Below are 20,869 nucleotides of genomic sequence, written 5' to 3'. Positions count from 1 at the left end.
CTATGCGTATTTTATCATCATAATTAATGCTTTGGTAATTGCTTAAATACTAAGAAATTTATTAAACGTAAATTTATTAATCCGCTTTTTTTGACAGTTGATGCTCTATGAGCTCCGGTTACAGCACTTGACCTAGTTTTGAAATTTTTAAGAGTTTACATAGGTGATAGTGGGCTTTCTTGCATGCGTGAATGCCTCTGGGACAAATAAATAGTGTGACCTGCTTTTGCTAGTTTAGAAAACATTCGCAGCGTATCCGCACCCGCGGGATCAGAAGCTTTATTTTTTTATTTTGACAAAGATTATGCCAATGTACACAGGAAGCGGTAAATTAGATACCTCAAAAGAGCGAAAACATAAATATGAGTGCTGACATGCCTTTTAATAAAATAAAAGCGAATCCATGTGAAGAAGCACTCAAAAAAAGAGATAGCCGATCGGTGAATCGCTGCGACTACGAAAACCTTCATATAATATACGTTTCGCACTTCAATGGTTTTAGGATTTTTTATCAAAAAAGTTAAGCTACGCGTTCTACGTATTATTGCCTGTACCAACATAAAAAAATATTGTTGCTACGTCCGACATTACTCACATAAAATTGTAAAGTTTTAATAGGGCCGTGCCCTCTCTACCAGATGGTGTGGGAGGCCGCCAAACGGCATCCCTTGCCACGATTCCCGAACCCTCATTTGAGCAGTGGGAGGGTCGGATGACCAGCCTCAACCCGGATCACCAAAACAATCTGGCATACCGGGCGAGACAGGCGGCTAAGAGCCAGGGCTTCCTGGACTAAGGGGGTCCCCCACCTGGCGGTCAACCAAACAGCATTGACTGCTCGATTAAACACTTATTCCTCCTGCCTTGCGGATTTAATCAAAACGAATAGCAGCAATGCTAAAAAAGAACACCAGCTTATACTGCCCTAGATCTGATGCCCACATACCATATGTGACACATGCTTATGTGAGGGATTACGCAAAACAGCATGTACAGTCACTTACATTATAGACCTTCGGCGCCGTACTCTGGGGTTGGTGGCATGGTATGGTCCTTCGAGTATGGCCCCTCGGTCGACGTCCACTTGTGCTCACATAATCCATGCACACTCTGGACATTTACCAATAATTAGTAGAATCTACTAGCCTCGTAGGTCGTTTTTCTGCTTGCTTGCCAACTGGGTTTGTTTCCGCCTTCCCTTCACTAGACGGCTTTGCTAGGAATACGTCCACTGAAAGTTTATTCCTCGCAACTTCTACGTCCTTTCTTTACCTCTCACATATGCCCTTTCACAATTACGGTTGCCTACGGGTGTAAAGTTACATAACGACTTGCTTATTTACATTACCTCCCTCGGGAGTCTCTCTAAATTTTCCGCAGCCCTATTTACATGACCGATAAACAGCTGGCACCTAAAACAAACCTTAAACTTATTTGTGACTGCTGAAACAAATTTCTCAGCACGTTGCCAAGTGCAAGGCAATTTTGCCAAGTGCAAGGCAATGTGTTTCCCCCGTAAACCGGTGAGATTCGAATCTCCCTCTCACAGAAATGACGGTATACCTTACCGTGTTTCTTCCCTCGAATTTTCCATGATCAAACACAGCACACCCGTATCTGCCGAAGCATCCCATTCCCCGGGCTGTCTACAATGTGACTCGCGAAATTCTCCCACCGGCATTTGAAAAGTAACTCTCCAAGCAATATTTATGTCCCAGCTGAAGTAAGACTCATCAATTGGGTGCCCTCTTAAAATTTACTTCGTAACATAGAAGTAATGCAACAGTGAACGCCCTGGTTCGCTTTAAGTAAATAGCGTATCAATTCAAGCCTAACCTAAATTACACTAGACTTTCTACTGTGCTTTTACATAACCGCCCCACTATTATGCCTTTAGCCTGCTTCACAAATATATTTACACCTAAAAGCAACTCCGGCTACAAATGCAAAACCTTTTTTTTTTTATTTTGCAGGCATACTGCGCAGTCACTTCAGTTGCACGCGTAAATATGGCGAAATTAACGCATTCAAATCATTGGCCCTGTCTTGGGCCATTCGCCGCTGGAAGCACCTTCGTGATAACATAGGCTTCATATCAACAGGAAACGTTTCTTTTTCAGCTACTCACGCTTTACACCATTTAATCCAGCTCTCCAATAATCAATTTAGTGCACAATATCACTTATAATGGCTGAGTTGTGCTTTGTTGTAACGGATTACAAAATTTGTTCGCGACAATAATGAGAACCATAGAAATTAGCGCCTGCAATAATTACTCCGTATATCCTTTGCCTTAAAATATGTCATATGGCTCCATCTTTAGATCGGCAAAATTTGTAAATCGGGCTTTTATCAATCTCCTCTTGAAATAATGATATGCCGGAAATATACTCTACGGCTAGCAGCCTGCACAGATCTCTAATCACGAAGTTTTAGACCCCTGTGACCTACATTAGCTGACTGCGACGGAATAACCTCCACGCTTAACGCGAATGACACGGCAGACCTCATTGCGCGATTATTTTATGCCACGTCAATTCAAGGCACCTTTGATGACTACGAGCGGCGTTGCATGAAATAACTGTAAACATTTTGCTACGCGCGTAGACAACTTTCCGATATGCCCGCGGAGACGAGTGATGAGCTGTCAAAGGCAGCGAGCCGTGAACAGACGAAGAGGCAGCAAGCTGGGACATCGTGGCGTCCCAGTGGCCAACTTGGTGAGCATCTGTGCCTGACGTTTTTCGAAGGCGGACTTTAAAAAGTTTCATACTTTGAGTGTCACACTGTCATTAAAAATTCCCGCCGTAGTGAAAATAAGGTTCAAAGGCGTGACGAAGCAGAACCTGCTGCCTTTCCCGCTGTTTTTTTGAAGGTGATATTTTTTCTTGCGCCACATAAACAAGGTAATGTTGGCCTGTGTGTCCCTCGATTCAAAAACTCCAGGCCAAAAGTTGATGCTCATTAAGAAGTATATATAAGCGAAACCGTTCCGAACTACTTCTGAAGTGTTGTTTTCTGAACGAGAGTTCGCGCCTACTCTGCAGTGAACTCAACTGCTACTTGTGTGTCTCAAACTCTTACGTATAAACATCATGGAACACGAAAACATTCCGCCAATCGAATACCATTGACGTTCTAAAATGAAAGAATAAGACCAATCGGCCCCGTTCAAATAAAAAAATTAAGGCATCATTCCGAATGAAAATACTTATATTATGCATGAAATGTTCAAGAATGTGCACAACCTACGAAGTTTTTACCAGGATGTTCATCGAAGGATTGATGAGCACATACAGAAACTCCTTCACGTTATTCATGGGGCACTTGAAAACATAAAGTACCATGCACACAAAACGATCTGAAGAAAACCCTTTTCCCGAGAAATCACGTTATGACGGTGCTTTTATGCACTGAATTCATTCTTAAGTTGTCGCAATGACTGCGAACGTTTTCAAGCGCGAATGCGTCGTAGGAAGGAATCGCGCTGCGTTACAGAAGAAAGTAGCCCTAATGTTTGTCGATATTCCCGGTTATTGACAGCGCCGTTCATGTTAGGAGCTTCAAGCAAAGTTTGCGCGTGCATACTGAACACTACCTACATCGGCGAGGAAAGCTATTTGCATATCAACAAAGCTGCTGCGCCGAAGTATGCACTTCCTTAACGCCGCCGTGTTCCGCAAACATCTTTTAAAGTGCAAATTCGAAGCGCAGCTGTGGGTACGTGTAAAATATTCGTACCGGCAGAATCTATATTTGCCAGTCGATTAAGTTTGACTGCCGGCGTTGAACATAGAAAGATGTTAATAAGGCCGTTGAACAGAGAATTATGTTAATAAGGCGTTAGCAAATATGTGAAGAAAGCGGACGAAACGTTTCAGCTCTCATGCTAACAAGTAAGTTAGAGCTCATAGACGTTAGTTGGTAGATATTAAAAGTTATCACGTTATCCTCCACGAGTAGTGTGACAATTATTCTCATCATCGTATCTGCTGACATGGAATTAGTCAGAAATGGGCCATATCCTCGTTGCTCATAATATCCTCGGTAGTCATATTCGCAGCGCATTACGTGGTCACGTTCAGGGAATTGGTCAGAAATGGGCCATATCCTCGTTGCTCATAATATCCTCGGTACTCATAATCGCAGCGCATTAGGTGGTCATGCTCATTTTGGGTGTGTTGATATGTGACCTGGTAATCAGGATTCTTGTAAATTTTGTAGCACCCCGTTTCACAATAAAAAGTGCGGTATCTCTTATGTGATAATTCGTGATAGGGGAGCTGTTACTCCTTTTTCCCCACTGCCTCAACAACTCTTTCTAAAGTAAATGAGGAGTCAAACAGACTTGGGATATTACACTTCATGTTAGGCTTAGAAGGCTGCCCTCAGGAGAATTTGGGCGAAGGGGGCCTTTTTTCCTTCAGTGACCCGCCAGTGACCTCATTTGTCGTGTTCGTTTTCATACCCAGGGTTCCTAGTCGGCCATCGCACCGATGAGAAGCGGCGTTCCACCTTTTACGGTGGACCTGCCGCGCCTTGCGTGCGACGAGGATGTGACACCTTGCGGCAACGGGCCTCCACATAGACGACACACCAGCTTACGTCACTCGGATACAGGATCCCCATCATCTTTCCCTCCCTGAAGCGAACCTAATCGCCTTTTCTCATTATCATCTAATCCTATACCTACATATATTTTCTGCGGCAAAATAAACGCTCTAAAGCACATTTTTAAGCCGTTGTTTGGGAGCACTGTACCCACACACATTGTGCCAGGAAACTCAATTCGGCGGGACCTGCAGCTGCGTCATGGCATCGCCGGCCGGCCAAGACGTGCAGGGCCAGGACGGACGCTATCGCGAACCGGTTCCTCGTTGCAGTAACTGACTGCCCGTTTGTGTCGGTGGGAAGCCGCACGTGATCCAAACCAACAAGTGACTCGTAACGTGGATTCGGTTTGGGCCAGAAGTGACCCGAGGAAACACGCCCCGCAACACAACTTAGCCCTTCATCCTAAACTACCTCAGCGGTTTCACTACGCTACTTCGACTCGTCGCCGTGACAGGCCCGATTTGCAGCAGCCACACTGGGCAACACACGTGTGACATGCTTTAATAGGACCAACCTCGGTGTCCTCAGTGTGCAGCGGTTAAGGCATTTGCAATGTCCGCATTCGTTGAAACATCAGCTCTACTTTCGATGAGGCGCAGCGCTTTTTTGAAGGCTCTAGCGTTTGAAATATGCTTCACTGTATTAACATTTGCCGAAGCGCAGTGCGGTTTTGTTCCTTGAAATGGAAGCTCCGCTTGCTCCATGTGGCGCGCTCACCTTTTTTTCTTTACGAAAATACACAAATAAAAATGTGAATAAAAACTACTACTCCCCTGTTTCCTCCCGCCCAAATTTGGCTAAATTATTCCCTTCTGCATATGTATATCTTTAAAGCCCCAGAACAAAGTCCACTATTTAAATTTTGCACCTGAACCCTATTTGTTCTATATTTGAAGCCGACGAATTAAGTTTCGCGTGAAGAGAAAACGCTGCAGGCTTGCCTGCTTCTAGCGGTTTTACCATTTTCGTGGGAAATGTTTAGGTACGTCGGGTTTGCCTTCTCATACAAATCGGTACCGCAGAATTCGGCCTCGCTAAAGGAATCAAGCTTTCGTCCGGAAATATGCATGACTGAAAAATTGACCAAAAAATGATATGTGAAAGAGGGGCATTTATTAGCCACCTATGATCAATTTACATGCGCTGTTCTTGAAACCACGAGCCTTCTCATTGAATAAAGTCAATAAATTAAACAGACTACCGGAGAATACTGAAGTAACAGCCCTGGAATCTTATTTTTTGTGCACTAGGTCACCTTCCTCTCTCCCATAAATAGAAGAAAAGCAATAAATTATTAAATAATTTTTCATAACGCTCGGCACCTCTTCAGATTTCTCCTCTTGTTTATCTAAAAGTAAGAAGTTTAAAAAGAGAGTAAACAGCCTCTCTTACGGTCAGTTCAAGAGACTTAAAATTTAGTTGCTCTTGAGAGCACGCCATTGCAATGCTAAAATCCTAACAAGAAATTGTATTGCCACGATCAGACCGGAAGAAGAACTTTTCTTAAAAAAATGTCTATATGGCTAGGTGAAATAAAAATGAGGCGGTTCCGTGTACATAGAAAACTCCGGCACAACCACTGCACATGCGCAAAAAAAAATTTTGCAGCGAAGTTAGAAGCAAGGGGACAGAGATGGCTGGGTTTGTAGATTACGTAGCTACGCTCGCGTATACCAACACTGGTAGTGGTAAGTGACAGCAGGGTATCGGAGGGGGGAGGGAGGGGCAGGAGTATTTTTCAGCTGATCACGCTCGCAGGAGGCACAGCTCCAGCTCAATGGCAGACACCGGCGTCACGCTCATTCGAAAATGGGTAGGCCAAGCGCCATACGTGAAGCACCGGCCGCTCGTCACAGCTTCGCTGGGGAACCATCTGTACGGAGTGCATTCGCGCATATTTTAAGTGCAGAGCATTTTAGCGGCTCGCCTTGTCGTCATAGATCGCTCACTGGGCCCCAGTAGAGCCACGCCGCGCTCCGTCGTAGCGGCTGTCGTCACGGCGTAACCCGGATGCTTCGAAATTCAAGAGCTTTATACAGTCATAAGTGTTCGAAACTCATGAACCGCTTGCGCTTGTCTATACATCCCCCCTTGTTTAGTGCAAAGAAAACTGCAGGTATATTTGAGGCAAAATATACGTAATTAACCGGCTGCTCCCGCGTGCATTTAGTTAGGAACGCTCGTTGGCTTGATTTTTACGATAGTAAGCTAAAAAAAGTGTTCGTGCAACGGCGCCACGTGCGGGAGAGAAAGCAAGCACAAAAAGAACAGAACTCCCGCTGGCGCAGTTTCAGGCAGGACGCGCGATCACTGCGAAGGCGGCAAATCTGAATTGCCTTGGGTTGCAGCAGTGAGCGGATAACTGCGCTAAAGACCATTATGGCGAATCACTGCTCTGCACTTCCGACAGCTTTCTCATACAGCTTTCTCATTGTTATTTTTCCGTTTTTCTCCTGCTAGCCCAAGTGGCTGAAGAGGCCGCGAGGACCTATACGATTTTTGCTGTCGTCGGAAAGACACTGAAATCAGCCTGAAAAAGGTCGCACCCATGGAAAAAAACATGCTTCCTTAATCGGTCTCACTTTATGGCTTTAGGGGGAGCTTCGTAAATTCAGGGTAATGATGTCTCCGTTGGCTTACGAAAGAAGAGTACTTAATTTCGTCTATACGGTTAAATGATGTCAGTTAATCTCCTGCTATCATTAAAAAAAACCAGCGCCGTTTTTGAAGATAACTTTATGCATTCTCATCTAATGGAGACCCGTGGTCAGAGTTGCGATATGAGCAAGCACTTCATTTTATTGGAGCGAAACTTCGGTGGAGGTTACAAGTAGCAAACGATATTCTAGATTTTTCTCCCCTGCAGTAGCTTTTATTATTACTTCCACCTCTTCCATAATTTATAAACAATGGATCAAATACTTTCTTAAGATGTTTTTTAACAAATTACTAAATATAGCAACGACATATTTAAAAACTATTTTCCGCATACTCCGTCTTGTTCGCACATATCATCGTCAAGTCAAATAGTAATGTCATTATCAGTTTCCATTTTCTTTTGAAAACCCTAATCAATACCGCATCACGTGATTTTAAAGACATTGGGTCGATGACGAGGTAACGGCGCAATTAAGCCCACCTAACTGAGCACTGTTACGGGTCCACAACTCGGGATTGTTATCACGCCCTCCTATGTTTTCCCGCCATAATGTACTTTGCGGTTTTTTAGTGACTTACTTGCTCAAAAAAGTAGTCAGTTGAAAGTTGCGTCAATTCTTAAAGCTAATTGTATTTATTTGAGAATTAAACCAGCTAATTAGAAAACAGTTCACGCCATATGAAATAATCAGGAAGTGGCCGTTAATCGCTTTCTCGACATAAATATATTGCTGAATGTTTGCATATGTACCTCTGACCTCATAATGTAGTACAGAGGTCGGCGAACTCACTCATGAGTCCACTTACTCAGAATAATTTGGACTCAAACTTACACGTGAGTTTGAGTTTGAGTGAGCTAGAGGCTAGTGCAGCATGGTGAGTTTGAGCTTGAGTAAGTTTGAGCCCGACTGAGTTTGAGTACGCCTGAAACCGAGTGAGTTCTGAGAGCATTTTGAGTTTTGAGTACATTTTGAGTTTGAGTGAATTTTGAGTTTTCAGTACATTTTGAGTTTGAGTACATTTTGTGTTTTGAGTCAGAGTGAGTGCTGAGTTTTGTGCTCACTGTGAGCTTGAGTTTGAGTGAGCGCAGATGTTCTGCTCAGCATTGAGTCTGAGTTTGAGTGAGTGGGGATTCGGAAAAAAAATTGTGAGTGAGTTTGAGTGAGCCGCGCCAACTTTGCCGAGGTATGATATAGTATATCTATACTATATATAGTGTATAGTGTATAGTATAGTACATCCTTGATTGTTAATGATTATTGTGACAGTATAAATTCGCCACGGCCAAACGCGCCTTACTACCTTACATGCTGAGGGAAACTGTAAACCGGCATCAAATTTTTAGGTTCAGTCTTGTTTTTAACGTATTTCAGCTGCATAAATACGCCGCCGGCTGGTACTTATGACACAGTGGTACTCGCGTCAGACCGTAACTATACCTGTTATTTTAGCATGCTATGGTGGCTTAATGTACAGTGTTTTTCCCCAACCGTGGTAAACGACTAGTTATGCGTAAAACCTCAACTGCTGTCATTTCATCCTATGCATCCTATTTAGAGCAAAAAATATAAAAACACTGTTTTGCTATGAGCGCTATAAAGTACTGCTTTTACTGCTTTTTCCCCAACCGTGGTAAACGATTAGTTATGCGTAAAACCTATACTGCTGTCATTTCATCCTATGTATCCTATTTAGAGCAAAAAATATAAAAACACTGTTTTGCTATGAGCGCTATAAAGTAAGCTACAGCCTGTTTTTTTTTTTCATTTATATTTGGCACGAAAGCAATCGTACTGCCGAAAAGAAAATGTTGCTCCTTTGGCGAAATGAATGCATCTATATGCGGGCGTAGTCAGCAAAACTGTTTCTGGGATGAAGCAACTTTTCAGAGAGCCCCGCAAAGAAGTAGAAAAAAAAGAAAACCAACGAAAGCAGCAAACGCAGTGCTTTGGTGCGGTTTCATATCAGCCTTGATCATTTTGTGTAAAGCAAAACCTTGAAAGCCAAGGAAATGCTGAGCTCACAGAAAACTGAGGAAACAAAAATTTGATCAAAAATAAATAAATAAAAAAAAAGCATAAGGAAAAAAAATGTCGCCTGTTTACGCCGCGTTTTGCGGGTTTCGCGGGCACGCGGAGAACCGTGGAAAGTGAGTCGACCCAAAATCGTATGCCGCTTTTAAGACCATGTCCTATGCTCTTTATCAATTTCTGCGGCGGCCATTTTCTCTCCTCTATGCGATCTCCATCGAAGCAAGACGGGATCGAAACGCCGGTGTCAGATTTCAACCACTGAGATGATGCTCGTCTTCTTCTCGTCCCTTCAATAAATAAATAAATAAATAAATAAATAAATAAATAAATAAATAAATAAATAAATAAATAAATAAATAAATTCAGAAGTTTAATAATATCTGAAAATTATACATTGGGGTTATACACAGAAGGATGTCTCCAGGTCGGAGACTGTAGCCGGACCACTCGTACAGAATAACTTAAAATACAGTGAATAATAGCGGCATAATAATTTCGGACGTGTCCGTGCCCCACGTTTTTAACGCCGCATTGTCCCCTGTAGGTGTAATAGTATGCTCGTGCCTCTTTCATGTGCTCCCGAAGCAAACGTTTAGCGTCAGTGCAGTGAGGTTCTACTCCTGTCCTAGCGCTGTACGACACGAGGAAGCACTGGATAGCCCCAGCGGAGGCATCCTCTTGCGGACTCATTCCCCGACAGAAGCATGAAGATGACACATCGTTTGCACTTGTCTGGGAATTCGAGAAATTCAAAGATTACCTTCGCGCTATGTCATTCGAGCTCCAGACGGACCACAAGGCGCTAGTCGCATTAATTGGCGAAAAAAAAAAATCTCTCGGAGCTGACACCCAGACTACAACAGCTTCGCATGCTATTTATGTGGTGCCTGCCCAACAGGGTATACATCAATGGGAAAGACCTGATTCCGGCTGATTTCCTTCCTCGAATTCCCCGAAGGAAACTTAAAAATAACGTAATAATAAGAAGAAGGGTTTCATGTGAAAGATATTAATTCATTTTCTACAAGTGGGGACCGGTTAATGGCACTTTACATCACGTTTTCTGTTCTAGTAAATGCCGCGATGATTGCTTGGATAGCCTATAATCATTTAACAAAAATAAACCTTGTTGTTTGAGCGGAACCCCTGTAGTTGACAGCATAATTTCGGTTTACGCCGGGAACTCCTTTTTCGGTTCCCTTTTGCTACTCCATCGCAACCTTTAAATGGCGTATGCATCTTTTATTCACGGGGCTTGCCTACGCCTATGTGTAACTGATAATTCGAAAGACACTGCAGTGGTCTGCGAGTCTTTCAGGGAGCAGTGAACTTGTGTAAGAGCAAATATTCCAGTTTAAATGAAGTAATCAGACAGTGATTTCCCTCGTCATGTGCTTGCCCCGCCATGCGTTCTAATGCACGTACCTAGCAACGAAGCTAAAGCTGAGCAAATTGGTCCGGGTAAGTAGAACACTTAGTGGACCGGTCACGATGCGAAATTAACCATCCCGTGTACACTCTCCAAGATCATTTCTAGCACGAAGACGCTAGCTGCAACCCTTGTGCGAAACCTGCTCTGTGGGCGAAGCCGAGCTGAACAAGAGAACTCCGAGCCAGCAAGAAAGAGGAGTTCATGTCTTCACTGCCATAGGCAACAAGGAAGCTCTAGTATGCCCGTCACTTCGTTGACTGCTTCTTCAACGCTTGTGCGATTCTTCAAGAACACTGCGGGCCGCAAGTTCGCCTCCATCAACGTTACTACAAGAACATTACGTCATTTTTGGCTGCCTTGCAACGTCACTTTTCCAGAGCAGAGAGAGAAAATGCCGCCAAGATACGACCTTGAACAGAAATTCGGGCTACTGAAGAGAGCCGGTGCTGCGAGAAAGTCTCAAGCAGTCTCTGACTGAGGACCCCACCATTCCGTGTTGATAACAATAAGCGAGTTTTCTATCTCTCACGTAAGGTAATTTGCAGGGAAGCAGACAGGTGGGCAACCAGCGTTTTTTTGTGCATTTTTTTTTGCAATACGGCAACTGACCGCACGTGTTATGGCTCAACAAATCAGGCGTGTTTCTGAAGCAGTTATCAGAGGCGGCATGCAGAGGTGGCGGCATGCAACGGGTCAATTTACACAAAGCCACAATGCCATGCAATGCTATGATGCCTCGTAAACTGCGTGGGTGGAGCTGAGTTGCGGGCTTCTGGAAGCCGGTGCTAACGCATTCTTAAGTGGCCACCAGTAGATCTTCTGCTAACTGATAACGTCACGCTTTAAGAAAGCAATGCGTGGAACCTTTTAGAACAGTTTAATAACAACCCAAAACGCCATCCCTACCCTCTCCTACTTCATAACGTTGAAAATTTTCAACGAGTCCTATTACTGGCTTTCAGTCTCGAATAGGAAAAAAAAAACCAGTTGCCTTTACTTTTTGTTTCAGGTCCATCAGCAAAAGGGAATCAACGTAAAGCTCCACGCCATAGTGTGCGCTTTCGAAGACGCGAGAGACCTTAAATGACTACTTTGCTTCATTCCCGAGGTAGAGAATACGGAAATAACCAGACAGGGAGAGAGATGAATAAGGGCAGAGGATAGAAAATCAAAAGACGTTAGAACAAACGGTGGATTTGAAGAAGTGATTCGACAAATGCTTTTCTTAATAGAGACAGCGCTTCTTGTTTCTGTCCTTTCCCTTCTTCTCTTCATCTCGGTTGTGTACAGATCGATTTCCTCTCGTTTCTACAAAAGCTCGCTTAGGTTCCCTTACGCTTCAATAAGAAAAGCCCAAACACAACTTCCCCCTAACACGCCTTTCTCATTTCTTGCGTTCGCCGGCAGCCGGTCGGCGTTAGTGCCACCATTTTCGCAGGGCTGTACGGAGAGAAGGGCCAGAATCTGAAAACCAATAAAGAATACTGGAACGACTACACGCATGTGATTCCCTTCCCCACTCAGGATATAGAGCCTCCAATTCCTTCTGATAGTTGATTCGAGAAACCGAACACACGTTTGCGGTTTGTTTTTCCCCTTATCAGCAAAATTGAGCTTGGACTTAGAAGTCTTGACGGATGCTTCAGAGAGTGGCATAATTCCGGCTGGTGAAGGCGGAGAGAAGGAAAAAATTACGCCCACCTCCCTTCGCGGGAACCCTGGTGTGATGCGACGCTGAGGGGCGTTCAAGCGCACGCGGAGAGAAACCGTCGACCGAAAGGCCACCGGAGAGCGGCACACCGGTTATATGCGCAGCGCGCCCGAAGGAGAGGACACCGCGGAGAGAGAGGGAGTACTGCACATGCGCAGCACCGCGCGCAGCGCCGCCCACCGGCGGAGTGAGAGCGCGCTGGGCCGCACACCCGCAGATGTTGAGAGAGAGTGTTCGCTCTAACCTGGGCACGTGCCAGTGCCAGTGCGTCTGCCGCGGCTATGACAAAACACAATCCAACACAATTCACTTTAATCCAATCCAATCCAAATCCAATCCAATCCAAGCCAAGCCAATCCAATCGAATCCAATCCAATGCCCTTCGCGAGAGAGTGTTCGCTATCGGAGAGGAGAGGGGGTGAGCGGAGGAGAGTGCGGACGCCGACGACGACGACGAACGCACGCAGGAAGGACAGGGCCGCCGACAAGAGATGCTCTCAGCGTCGCATCTAAAACTATGCTACGACTAGGCTATATCTTCCGGATTGGAAACTGGTAGGGGGCTGTGTGGGAGTAAAAGGGGAAGCGTGGCTTCATAGGTACGGTAATACAGTTGTGTAAGTTTCATATGACCCCTGACGTGATTTTCAGATGACTAAGAATAGTCAGTTCTACCTGGCCAAAATGTTTTTTTTTGTTTTTTTTAATTAGGGAATTAAGTGCGGCATTAGCAGCGGGATTTTACAAAAGACAATAGATACCATTTAGTTCAATTTTTAGATGCAACGCATCTCATGTTCGCCCCTCTCTCCTTCCTGCGTCTGTCCGGAGTTGTCCGCACAGCTGCGCCTCTCCTCCTCTACTCTCTCCGATAGCGAACACTCTCTCTCAAACAGCTGCGGGTTGGCGCAGCGCGCTCTCCCTCCGTTGCTAGGCGCCGGTGGGCGGCGCTGCGCGACCTGCGCATGTGCAGTACTCTCTCTCTCCGCGCTCTCCTTTCGTTCGGGCGCTGTGAATATAAAGCGGCATGCCACGCTCCGACGGTCTCAGTCGACGGCCGTCCGTGTTACGCTTGCACTATCTCTCGGTACTCGACGATTGCTTGATGTAATCGTCGAACCCCTAACTGTGCACTTTACGGACCACAAGGCACTCATTCTCGTCTGCAATAAAGACCGTACCTGAGCATACGTGTACTGCATGTGCATTGCACGGTGAAAATGGTAAATTACGCCGACCTCCCCTTCACGTGAGAATCCCTGCTATAAGCGTAATCAATACGATGGAAAACACCAATGGAACCCCCCATGAGATACGTTGCATCACACCAGGGTTCCCGCGAGGGGAGGTGGGCGTAATTTTTTTTCAGGTAGCTTTGTTTAACCTGCATTCGTACAATCAACGCCGCCTGTATTAACATTGCCTGACGCGTCGCGCGCTTTTCAATGGAAAGGGTAGGAACGCTTAGTTCAGGCACTGATCCGCTATGTGGCGCGTTCCGGCGGACATCTCGCCTTACGTCACTGCTCGCGAGTCGCGAACGCTGCACCCACTTCTACGACGTGTGTCTGCCAGATTGCCTGTTGGGCTTCAAGGGCCGTTTCGCTTACATCTTAGCCACGATGGGGCGCTAGTTCTGTGGCGCACTGGGGATCTCGTTCAACGTGTCGCTCGCTTCATACTTGCTGCATTTTTCCAAAGATAAAGACGGAGGCGGACTGAAATAGTGTAAGAACCTACTGATTGTCGGGTAGACATATAGCTAACAGAAAAAGGATATTTTCAGATGGGGCAGCCATTATTTTACTGATATTTTTCTTTCTGGAGTATTTAGATAAGAAAAAATTGCGTGCACGTTTTTTGTTCAGGCGCTCGCTTCTACTATTACTTTCCAATAATATCACGTGCTTGTAAACTTCAGAAAATTATAGGAAACAAAAGGATAAGCAGCTGGGATCCCACCACGCTGTCCTGGCGCTTCTACAGTACGTCCTCAATTTTAGAAGTGCGTACCGATGCGGAGTGCGAACAGCGGGGTCAAAACAATACCTAAATGCGGAGGGCATAGAGGTGGGATGCCCCACTCAGAAAATTTCAGGGCCTGTGATCCGAGTAGATAAGCGCGCAAAGCCGGCATCAGCCTGCGGCAGCGCAAGGGATTTTGCTTCGTGACAAAGGAAGTTTTATCAGTGACAGACCAAGACAGACAGGCATGGTGAAAAACAAGAAGGCGTAGGAGCGCCGCTTCGGGAACGCTAAACAAACTTTCCACTATTTTGCATAGTTTCCGAGAAGCGGCGCTGGCTGGCGGACACGAAAGCACGCTGGAAGGCTACGGAGCGGGGAAGGGTAGGAGAGAGCAACAGGAGAGTGGCTGTTTGGCCATTTTTCGCTCACGCGTTAGGCATTGTTTATACAGGCGGCGTTGGTACAATAGAGACTGTGTTTATAAATAAAAAACTGCGCCAAACATAATGTAGACGTGTCATGTTAAAGCCAACAAAATTTCTTGAATAGCAATGTAATTTATATGAACCTGGAATTTTTAAAACTTTTTAATCTAGAAGGCCCCTACAGCATGCCAATATTTAAACCTCGTATGCGTAACTGCGCAAGCTTGTCTGGTACAATAAAAGCAAGCGCTGTTAATGCGGCCCCAAGACTTCCGTGAGTGTGTCGTGTCGAAAAGAGAATGCAGGTGAAAACGGGATAGACAAATGAGTTAAAACATTTTCTCGTGTGCATTGCTCCAAACCACGTCCTCGCTGACTCGTTCTGAACAAACTTTAAACTAGCCGCGAAGTTCAAGTCTCAAGTTTTATGATTTAACCCAGAGCTTTGATGTTTTTCTTCTCCTGGAAATGAGCTGACACAACGATGTATAAAAACAAGCTATGTCAAAAGCGAACCGCAGAAGTTACTTCGTCTCTAAGGGGCAAAATATTTTCAGGCGACACAAATTCTCTTCTTCAGAATGCCGGTTCTGACAGCTGCAGTTCACTCGACTTTAAGGAAATTAGCGCTGTCGGTTAAAACGACGCGGGAAGGCACACAAAAACCACAGAAAAACATTCCCAGGAAAGAAGCGCAATTAATTAAGGTGTTCATAGCCTCACTTCCTACGAGAACTGAGTTTAGGTTACATGGAAGAAAAAGACTGCTTTAATTAGCCAGACATCCGGTCGAGGGTGTACAAGCAACTTAAAATTGCGTAGCGGCAGCCAAAATTACGGCGATGGAAGTGAATGCCTTGAGGAGGAGTGAGCTTTGGATGCAGCAATTCAGGGAATGAAAGGGTTTCATAGAAGCCTGTGTGAGGAAGTACGGGGTCTGCATTCTGTAAACTTTCCTGTTTGCTTTCAAATAGCGTGTCTTGCCCTCTCAAACGACGATAACCGCACTTCTCGAATCTGAACTGTTTACGGCCTCATGTTTATACACCTTGTAAAGCCAGAGCGCTGAATCACCAGATCTTCACCCTGTGCATTGATTGGTGTCACCTCTTCCTGCACATCGCTCACGTAGGGACTGCGAACATCAAGCTTCCGGTACACCCGCTTAAGATCCTCATTCGAGGACCACCAAAACCCTGCTTTCTGTAACACGGACGCGGGTTTCTTTAAATACGTCCTTTCTATAGTTCTCTCTTTCTCTTTTACACATACATACATACACACACACATGCATGAACGCACGTACGCACACACGCGCACGCACGCACGCATGCACCCCCCCACACACGCACACACACACGCACGCACGCATGCACCCCCCACACACAGGCACAGACGCACACACGCACACACACACACTCGCATGCACCCATACACATACACACACGCACACACACACACACAAACACATGCGTGAGCGCAAGCACACACGCACGCACGCACACACACACACACACGCGCGCGCATGCACGCACGCACGCATGCACCCACACACACACACATGCCCACACGCACGTATGTACACACATGCACGCGCACGCATGCCTGCATTCACGCACACACGCACACCCACAAACCCACACGCAAGCACGCACCGACACGTGTGCCCGCGCACTTACGCTCTCTTTCTTTCTATTGGATATGCTACATTAAAAAAAAAATTGATCGCATACATGACGCAAGCTCGTGGGGGACGATACCTTGTATCCATTGTATTACTACTCGGAGTTGTGAAAACGCATTAGTCAAATATCAATCGCTACACGGAGAGGCTGTGCAGGCCCGGTATAAAGCTGCGCTTCTGTAAAGAGCAATTTATTAGGATTCACCTTAAAACAATGCTGAGGTTTTGAAAATGAGCGGCTGATTATTTAAAACGACGCACACCAAAAACAGGCCGCTTCCGTCCCCATTCCATTCCGCTTTCCTGTCAGGCTCAAATGACGACGCACTCAAACTGCCTTCTTGCTATTATGTTGTCTGAGTCGTAAGGGAAGCATATTTTGTTAGTGTCGTTTATTTTCTTTGAGTGCATCTTTGCCAAAGTTAAAAATAACATGCAAATATCTTCTTCCTGTTCCAAGTAAAGTAACCCAAGGGTATTTATAGCCAGAGTTCTTAAATCTTGAATAAGATGCTGGGAAGCGCCAAGCAGTCTAACACAGAAAATGATGCAGACTAGAGCTTGGAGGAAAGAAGAGAAAGCGTTTGCATTTCAAGTTTATGGTGGGATGCTTTATCCCGGTGGAATGGTCGTGTCTTCGAAGTTTCTTAAACTCCCACTTTAGGGGATAAAAATTCATGCCTAAAAATAAGTGAATTGCTTTCATTACATTTAGTTTCTTCCTCCTTTACGCAAGCCAGCAATAAAAAAAACGAACTGTAAAGCGAAACCAGACAATATCGCCATTACATAAATTTCCGGACGCTATTGGCCCTAGTCCACCGACTTGCAGAAAACAAGTGTTAAAAGGGTAGGATAGCACCAAAAGCACCTAATAACTTCTACACTACTAGTAAACATTCCCGCATACTACATTCGACTGTCGTAAATGGGAAGTGACGATTTAAAGATAAAAACAGTTGGCTGTTTTGACTGCCTATACAAAAATTGACAGAACTTTCATCCTAACAACACCAAAAGGATTTACTGCATATAAGTGGATATCAATTTTCTGCCCAAAAAACACGTATGCGCTTAAGATCACTGTATAGGGATCACTGGGAGCGCTGGTTAGAGCTGGTTAGAGGATCTTAGAATGTTAGAGCTGATGCGAGTAATGCGTTCCATGGCGTAGCGGTGGTAAGCAGACTGGGAGTCGGACAATACGGTGATGTCCGATGAAAGGGCATTGGTGATGGCCAAAGCGATTGTAGCCTCGTCGTTGTTATCAATGCATATCGTTCGTACCGGGGCCGAAGCTATGATGGCTTTGTTTGAGTGGATTGCTGCAACGGGATGGGCCGGGTATGTACGATTTGGGGCTGCGTCAGTGTCGCAGACATCGGGATTGGCGCAGTACTTTTTGGGGGTATGCGAGCGCAATGTTGGTGGAGACTTACGTTGTAGACGGGGTGCATGTGTTTGGGAACACAGAGGACGTGAATGGCAGCTTCGCAAGTGCCGAGAGGCTGCAGAAGGTTTCGGGGAATGGAGAAGTAGGGTGGCCCAGGTGATCAAGCAGTGTCGTTCAGTAGCGGTGATTTGAAGCCGTTGAAGCTGGCTGGTAGTATGGCCTTTATTCCGTTCTGACAGGACATTGTGGAGCCCGAGCTGGAGGAGGCAATCTGTGGATGTGTATGCTGACGTGTATGCTTTGCGTATGAGGACGTACATCCTTGTTGCTTATTGTGGTTTCAATGCCCGATAGGGTCCTCCGTAAGTGATGCGACTTGTGAGCGTGGCTTGGAGTAAGCGACATGTGTCTGCCTCTCTGAGGCCGTGGCGTCGAGAGCATACCTGTTGTTTTAGGTGTGGGAGTTGAACCACCATTTTCTGCAGGCGTGGGAAGAAAGCTGCCCCCTATACATCGTGCTGTTATTGCACTCCGCGAATAAGCAGTGTCGGTATTGTGGGGACTGGTTAGCCATCGATTGATTGTTCAGGGTGTGGTGTTAGTGGTAGAGGGCGGCCCTGCGTTCTACTTCGCAGTACTAAGAGGTTCGATTGTTCTGGGGCGTACTGAACTCCACATGTGCGGAGATAGGAGGTGGCGGTGTCGGTAGCTTGCTGCACATTTTCTTGTTGGTGGCCCGAAGAGACTATGTTGGTCCAAATTGTAATATCGTCTACGAAGAGTCCGTGAGAGATATTTGGGACGTTTCAGAGCCGTGGCGCGAGTTACGCTTTAGCAATATTAAATAGCAGGGGGGAGATGACTGACCCTAGTGGTGCGCCTTTGACAGGTGTACTAAAGCAATTGTATCGATGGGGGCCAATGCTTATTGTGGCCGTACCATCGGTTAGGAAAGCCCGGACGTAGCTTTAGGCGGACCGGCCGCAGCCTGTAGTCGGTAGTGTATTGAGAAGTGCGGTGTGGACGTGTTGTTCAACACTCCTTTAATGTCCTGTGCCAATATGGTGCTTGAATGCGTCTTGCTGAGCCTATGATATCTACTTTCAATTGTAAATGAATGTCTTCTGCTGATAGATCCACCCGAAAGCCAAACACGGTGTGCGGGAGTTGTTCTGGCAATTAGGAAGCGTGTGACAAGGTGTTATAGTAGATTGCTGGTAATGGTGTTTGCGAAATTGGGCTTAGGTTGTCCAGGTTGACGGGCTTGTTTTGCTTGGGGAGTAGGCCGATGTCGGAATGGCGCCACTGGGGAGGTAGCGTGCCGTTGGCCCAGTGCGGATTATAATATTCAAGGAGGGTGTTGCTGTGTTGTTCGTCCAGATTGCGAAGGAGTTTATAGGGGATATAGGGGGGTCGTGGCCAAGGCCGGTGTTTCGAGTGAGGGTGGATAGGGCCCGTAGAAGTTCGGTGTGGGTGTAAGGGGCGTCTAGGGCCTCGTTGGAGGTTCCGCCGTAATCCAGGTGCGACGAAGGGGTTGAAGCCGTAGCGAAAAACCGGTTTCGTTGCGAGGTCTGTAAGCTGATGGGGGGTGGGGAAGGGGGGGGATTGTGATGATTGAGTCGAGAAATTGTTTGGTTAGTGGTTGTTTTAGAGGAGGTGGTGTCCATCAGATTTCATAAAACATGACATTTCGCCCCGTGGGTAGGAAATACATGCGTGGTTCGCCGAACTGTTCTGGTTTCTAAGGAGTCTTTACAGGCCTCATATATTAGCGTGAATGCGGGTATTCATAAACGCTGATAGAAACTGAAGTTAATTGCTTTCTGTTTAAAATCAGGCTGCTTTGGGTGCTACAGTGAGCTATTCTGATGATGCACAAGCTCTATTGACTGTACCTTGGTAGGTAGAACTGTGCAGAGAATAGGGTGCACGCAGAGACACAGACAGGCTAGAATATCAATTATAGAACGCGGGAAGCAGACGACGGTGCAGGAAATGAAAACCCAAACTAGAAATGTTGGATGCTGAGGCATATATTTAGCCGTAGACACAGCCGCTGTCTCGTCCCTAAGGGGCACCTTAAAAGCGTGTGTCCACCCTCTCCTGAATACCTCACTGTCGCTTGACTAGTTGTTCAGCATACCTGGTTGGTGGCTTGAATACGGTTTGGGTTAATGCGGGCCTAGTGAGCGCTGACTTGCATAAGCCGCCATTAAGTAGTCAGGGCTACGAAGTTTAGTCAGTGACTAGTTAACCATGCCGTGAATACGGGCCACCCTCTCTGTAATTTGAGGCTCATCGGACGACAGCAGGAAGGTGCAGCAGCAACTCCTTATTCTCTTCTTCTTCCCTTTCCAGGAGAAAGAGTATAAGGGAGGCGGCGAAGTCTGCAGAAAAGTCACGGCAGTGTACATGAGCGGCGTACATCAAATTACATTTTCATGCGCCACATGCGACTCGACCCAACTGAGCAGAGGCGTTCATAGTACTGGCAGAGTCCTGACCACGACCAACTATACTTAGTCATTCGTGACAGCGAGCTGTGTGCGCTAATGGAACAAGGAGTGTTTCCTCGACAAAGCGAAGGTTGGAGTAGGACACAACGACCATGAAATGAAGCAGAGCGGGAGGTACAGACGAAAAAAAAAACACAGTGGAGCTGGATTACGGTTCTGGATTGTTGCTGCGAGCGCAAGAGTGCCGTAATCGCTCTGTAGTAAAGGCATACTTGTGGCGAAATTTTTGCAGACCGAATAGCATCGTCCATCATGCCGACGTTGCGCACCACAGTGGCGCTAGCGTGCTCCTCCGTCTGCAACTGCTCAGTTCTCGCACACTGCTGCCCTTCGGTGAAGCCCCCGCCAAATTCTACCTGCTTCTCTCTCTCTCTCTCTCTCTCTCTCTCTCTCTCTCTCTCTCTCTCTCTCTCTCTCTCTCTCTCTCTCTCTCTC

The 20,869-nt window shown here is 46.0% G+C and overlaps 1 long non-coding RNA gene across 1 annotated transcript in view; it reads right to left on the bottom strand.

Annotated features, from left to right (window-relative positions):
* LOC144180381 (uncharacterized) overlaps positions 1 to 20,869 on the bottom strand; it is a 362,631-nt gene that overhangs the window by 49,606 nt on the left and 292,156 nt on the right. The gene's annotated exons all lie outside the window — the stretch shown is intronic.

The sequence above is a fragment of the Haemaphysalis longicornis genome, unplaced genomic scaffold (assembly GCF_048455015.1).
Source record: "Haemaphysalis longicornis isolate Haplotype H1 unplaced genomic scaffold, Haemaphysalis longicornis Haplotype H1 scaffold_4, whole genome shotgun sequence".
Lineage (NCBI taxonomy): Eukaryota > Metazoa > Arthropoda > Arachnida > Ixodida > Ixodidae > Haemaphysalis > Haemaphysalis longicornis.
This window is presented reverse-complemented; position numbering and strand designations above follow the sequence as displayed.